We start from the raw sequence: 5,816 nt of genomic DNA, 5'->3' as shown, positions 1-5,816 counted from the left end.
TATAAAACAAAGCATAAGTTTAAATACAGCTTCAACCAAACGATCAAATACATATGTATAGAATACATAAAACTCTATGGAGGCATATAATTGAATGAGCTTAAAGTATTCATATAAATGTTTCTTAGATGAGGTTTTAAGTAATTTTTTTTAGTATATAGAGGCTCTTTAACTGTGAGAATTGTGAGATCCCATAAAGCATAGATGTGATTTTTTTGTTTTGTTTAGAGAAGAGTGGATTAAAAACCCTTAGTCATCATCAATCTGCCTATTTATTTATGTTATAAATAACTTTATTCCATAAACTTACTAAAGTTGAGGATGGGCATACCCATACCTCACAGGAAACATATACAGGTGTGCACCAAAAAATATATGCAGCTAATAATTGTAGCAATAGAAAAATAAACTATTATTATATGCAACAGAAAAAAAGTTATGCAGATTACATAACTCCATTAATATAAATTTAAAAAAGAAATAATACTACTTTAAGGTGTAACAAGAACAAGATGATGACTAGACCAGGATTGCAGGATTTTTCTGGGCTATTATTAATATCCTGTAGTGCATCTGGCTTTGGTTACATGGCTGTGGTTCACCAGCAATATACCTATGGTTTGCAGTGCTTTCTAATGCATACTTTATTAAAGAATATGATAATTTAAAAATTTGTTAATATTTTCAACAATTCCAGTTTATCCATCTGCTAAAAGTTTCCCATCTATATTTCATGTAGTGCTAGTATTGATAATTACTAATGCTAGTATTGATAATCGTGCCTTGGATTCCATGATTTTCTTTGGAGATGATCAAATATTTTCATTTTTGACTCAACAGCACTGGGCATAGTACTTAACAAAAGAAAGTGCTCAATATTTGTTTTTAAAGAAGGAACAGATAAATAAATAAATTTTGCTGACAGAAGTCTGTGTAGTCAAAGCTATGGTTTCTCCAGTAGTCAAGTATGGATGTGTCTGTTGAAACATAAAGAAGGCTGAGCGCCAAAGAATTGATGATTTTGAACTGTGGTGTTGGAGAAGACTTGAGAGTCCCTTAGGCTGCAAGGAGATCAAACTATTCAACCCTAAAGGAAATCTGTCCTGAATATTCATCGGAAGGACTGATGCTGAAGCTGAAGCTCCAATACTTTGGCCATCTGATGCAAAGAACTGCCTCATTGGAAAAGACCCTGATGCTGGGAAAGATTGAAGGCAGGAGGAGAAGGGGATGACAGAGGACAAGATTGTTGTATGGCACCATTAACTCAATGGACATGAGTTCCAGAGAGCTCTGGGAGATGGTGAGGGACAGGGAAGCCTTGTGTGCTGCAGCCCATGGGCTTGCTAAGAGTTGGACAAGACTGAGCAACTGAACAAGGGTGGAATCCAGACTCTGAGGGTTTAGAATCAGAAAATTAAAAGTGAAGTTTGTTGTTCTACAGACAGGTGTCAAGTAAGCAATGAGAGAAAATAATAAAATGAAGGCATCAAAAGGAAAAGAGAAAGAACATGAAAAAGAAATCAGGAAATCTAATAAAACTGGAATCTGTAACCACTTAGTTTAGTGATAGACATTATAACATACTTCTAGGGCCCTTACAGATATCTCTAAAATAAACTCACTGGAGAGATGGAAATAATTAAATTAATGGAGGACTTTTGGGTTTTGTGTCTATTTTTAACTGCACTCCTTCAAATAAGGACATATACAAGAAATGTTTGATATGACGGTTTTACTGCACATTGCTTTACTTTTCTGTTTAGAAGGGATTATATTGGATGGTATCTAGAAATGTTTCTTTTAAGCCCTTGTTCAAGATCAAAGAGATATTTATGGAAAAACTGAGAATACATTTTCCCAGTGAATTCCTCCCCCAGGTTAGTTATCCATTCCACCATGTCCACATTTCTCCTTCCAAAAAAAATCTTTGCATTATTTTAGTGGTTGATGTAATCATCGACATGAATTGAAATAGTGTATTTGTGTATTTAACAGCTGAGTCTGTCTGCCTCACTGAACTTCAAGTTTCTGGACAGCAGTCATTGATTCACTCTTGTATCTCCTGCTTTGGGGATAGTTTTGGGGACATAAAACATGTTTATAAAAATGGGTTAGCACAGTGATATTTTGTGTTAAACCTAAAAGTTACAGTGAACAAATTCTACACAAATTCAATTATCTTCTAATTCTGATACATAAAGAGAGTTTGCTATATTTATTTACATTGTTGGAAAAGTGAGTTTTCTATTGTCAACAGGATATCAACAACATGGTCATTTTGGGAAAATGTTTTAGGTGCTATTCAGATGTTGATGTTATTAGCATTCTAACCCAGTCAAGTCGCTATATAGAAATATAAATAAATAACTAATGGTAAATGTGTCAATCAGAAAACCTTAGCAACCTTCAGTCTGCCAATAATAATGTTGTTACATCATTCTATAAATGCACTAAAGCCAAAAATATGCATACTCTTAGCTCAACAGTCCTACTCTTAACTATACTAAGCATAAATGTGTACATCTGTGCACCAAAATATGTACCAGGATGCTGAGGGCAAAGGATTCGTAAACAGTTAGATGAGATAGGAAACCACATTCTCGTTTCAGTCTAGGTCACCAAGGCTCCATCCAACACTATACTACATTTGTTATTCCCATATATTTACTGACTGTAACATATATTTGTACAGTTATCCAGGTCACTATTTTTTTTTTTAGTATTATATGTAGTGTCATTTTATTAAATGGTGATTGCACATGGGCTCTGGAGTTAACTCCTGGGGTTTGAATCTCACCCAATCATGGTTCTCCCTGACTGTGTAAATTTAACTTTCATGCCTTCCTTCACCTTCATCTTGCAAAATGAGGAAAAAAGCTAACAAAAACCTAGGACAGCTGTGAGGGTTGAATGAAAAAATAGTTGTGTGGCACTTAAACAGTGCTACTCATAGTAAATGTTCAATATGATCTATATTATGGTGACTATTAGGAATTTTATTAGCATATACAATATTAATGTCTATTTGAAACTAAGACGTATAGAAAATTAAAAAAGGTAGTGAAAAAGCCTGGATTACATAGAGGAATAACTTTAAATGTGAGTTTCTGCTCTGACACCCATGGTGTATGATGTCAGTAAATTTAATTAACCCCTTACAGCCTCAATACTCCCATGTTTAAATGAGATTCATTTCAGTTCAGTCACTCAGTCGTGTCCGACTCTTTGCATCCCCATGAACTGCAGGATGCCAGGCCTCCCTATCCATCACCAACTCCCAGAGTTCACCCAATGTCATGTCCATTGAGTCAGTGATGCCATCCAACCATCTCATCCTCTGTCATCCCCTTCTCTTCCTACCTTCAATCTTTCTCAGCATCAGGGTCTTTTCAAGTGAGTCAGCTTCAATACCACAGTTCAGAAGCAGCAATTCTTCTGCACTCAGCTTTCTTTATAGCCCAACTCTCACATCCATACATGAGTACTGGAAAAACCATAGCCTTGTCTAGACAGACCTTTGTTGACAAAGTAATGTCTCTGCTTTTTAATATGCTGTCTAGTTTCGTCATAACTTTCCTTCTAAGGAGTAAGCATCTTTTAATCTCATGGCTGCAATCACCATCTGCAGTGATTTTGGAGCCCCCAAAATTAAAGTCAGCCACTGTTTCCCCATCTATTTGCCATGAATTGATGGGACCGGATGCCATGATCTTCGTTTTTTGAATGTTGAGCTTTAATGAGATTAATAATTTCAATTCCATAGAGATCATACGAGAATCCCTTTCTTCTTTTAAATGCCCTTGTTTCATTTATGCAAGGATTTCTTTTTTAAATTTTATTTATTTATTTTTGACTGCTGGGTCTTTCTTGCTGCATGGGCTTTTCTCTAGTTGTGCAAAACGGGTACTCTCTAGTCACATTGCATCGGCTTCTCATTGCAGTGGTTTCCCTTCTTGCAGGGCATGGGCTCTAAGCTCATGGGCTTCAGCAGTTGCAGCTCCCAGGCTCCAGAGCACAGGCTCAGTAGTTGCAACACATGGGCTTAGTTGCTCCATGGCATGTGGGACCTTCTCAGACCAGGAGTTGAACCCATGTGTCCTGCATTGGCAGACGGATTCCTTACCACTGAGCCACCAGAGAAGACCCGTGGATTTTTTATCAATGATATGACCGTGCTTGACATATAAAAGATATTTAAAATGGAAGAATCCCTTCTGGTAAAAACACACTGTGGGACATGAACAAATGTAATGTTAATCTCCTTTGTCTCCCTTTGATATTATCCTTTATGGAAATTAAGTTTTGCTGATTAAATAAATACATTCTGCTTTACTATGAGTTAGTAATATAGACTCCTAGACCCAAGAAGATTATGCATAGAATGAATAAACTCAGTGACAATAAGAAAGAGAAAGAAAAGAGGCCAGGGTTAGCATGAGCAACTCTGAAATGACTGCTAACAGTCCTGAGAGCAACAGAAAAAGACAACTGCCTGACAGTGTTTCCTCCTGCTTGGGCTTGACGTTTGGACAGTACTGAACCAAAAGAACTGTTGCAGCTCCCCACCGTCCAGTCTGGACCGAATGGTTTTCATATCTTGTTTGTGTTTTTATGTTTCATTTTGCCTTAAAAACAGGGCATGGTGTGTGGTATCTGGCCAGACCATGTCTCCACAGTTTGCACACCCTTGAAAGCCCTTCTGTTACTTTGCCTGACAGTAGAGTTGCCTATCAGTGCTTTTCTTTCAGTTGACATCACACAGAAGTTATTTGTCAATCCTTTATTTTCTATGAGGTTTTGAAAATCTTGAGGAGATAGACCCAGAAAAATCACAGAATTATCTTCATAAGGAAGAGTTATCAATATAATTTTGCCAAATGGGTCATTGACATATTGTTCCCATTGACAGAATGAACAGAACCAGAAATAACTTTATATATGCAGAAGTAAATGTTATTTTGCTGAGAATTCCAGAGTTATAAAAATGAAAGTAAAAACAGATGAGGAATATAACAAGATATGGAATATAGTTCCTGTGCCATACAGTAAGGGCTTATTATCTATCCCAAACTTCTAGTTTATCTCTCTATTCTCTTTGGTAACCATAAGTTTGTTTTCCCTATCTGTGAATCTATTTCTGTTTTGTAAACAAGTTCATTTGTGTCAGTTTTAAAAATTCCCTTTAGTAACAAGTTTGTTTTCTGTCTGTAAATTTACTTCTGTTCTGTAAACAAGTTCATTTGTATCATTTTTTAAAATGTTATACATAAGTGATGTCATATGATACTTTGACATTTCATTAGTATGACAACTTCTAGGTCAATCTACATTGATGCAAATAACCTCATTTCATTCTTTTTTATTACTGAGTATTTTATTACACACATGCCATATCTTCTTTATTCATTCACCTGTCTATGGACATTTATGTTTCTTTTAAGTTTTGGCTATTGAAAATAGTGCTGGGGTGTATATTGGGATGCATGGATCTCTGCGAATTAGAACTTTCTCCTGATATATGTCGAGAAGTGGAATTGCTGGATCATATGCTAGTTTTACTTTTAGTTTTTTGGGAACCTCCATACTGTTCTCTATAGTGGCTGTACCAGTCTGCATTCCCACCAATTGTGTATGGAGGGCTCCTTTTTCTCCACATCCTCTCCAGCATTTATTACTTTTAGTGATAGCGACTTTTAGTGATAGTCATTCTGACTGGTATGAGATGATACCTCATTGTAGTTTGGATTTGCATTTCTCTTGTATCAGTGTTGAGCATCTTTTCATGTGCCTTTTGGCCATCTGTATGTCTTATT

Source organism: Ovis canadensis, chromosome 12, assembly GCF_042477335.2.
Source record: "Ovis canadensis isolate MfBH-ARS-UI-01 breed Bighorn chromosome 12, ARS-UI_OviCan_v2, whole genome shotgun sequence".
Classification (NCBI taxonomy): Eukaryota; Metazoa; Chordata; class Mammalia; order Artiodactyla; family Bovidae; genus Ovis; species Ovis canadensis.
The sequence above is the reverse complement of the archived record's forward strand: the minus strand, read 5'-3'. Positions refer to the sequence as shown.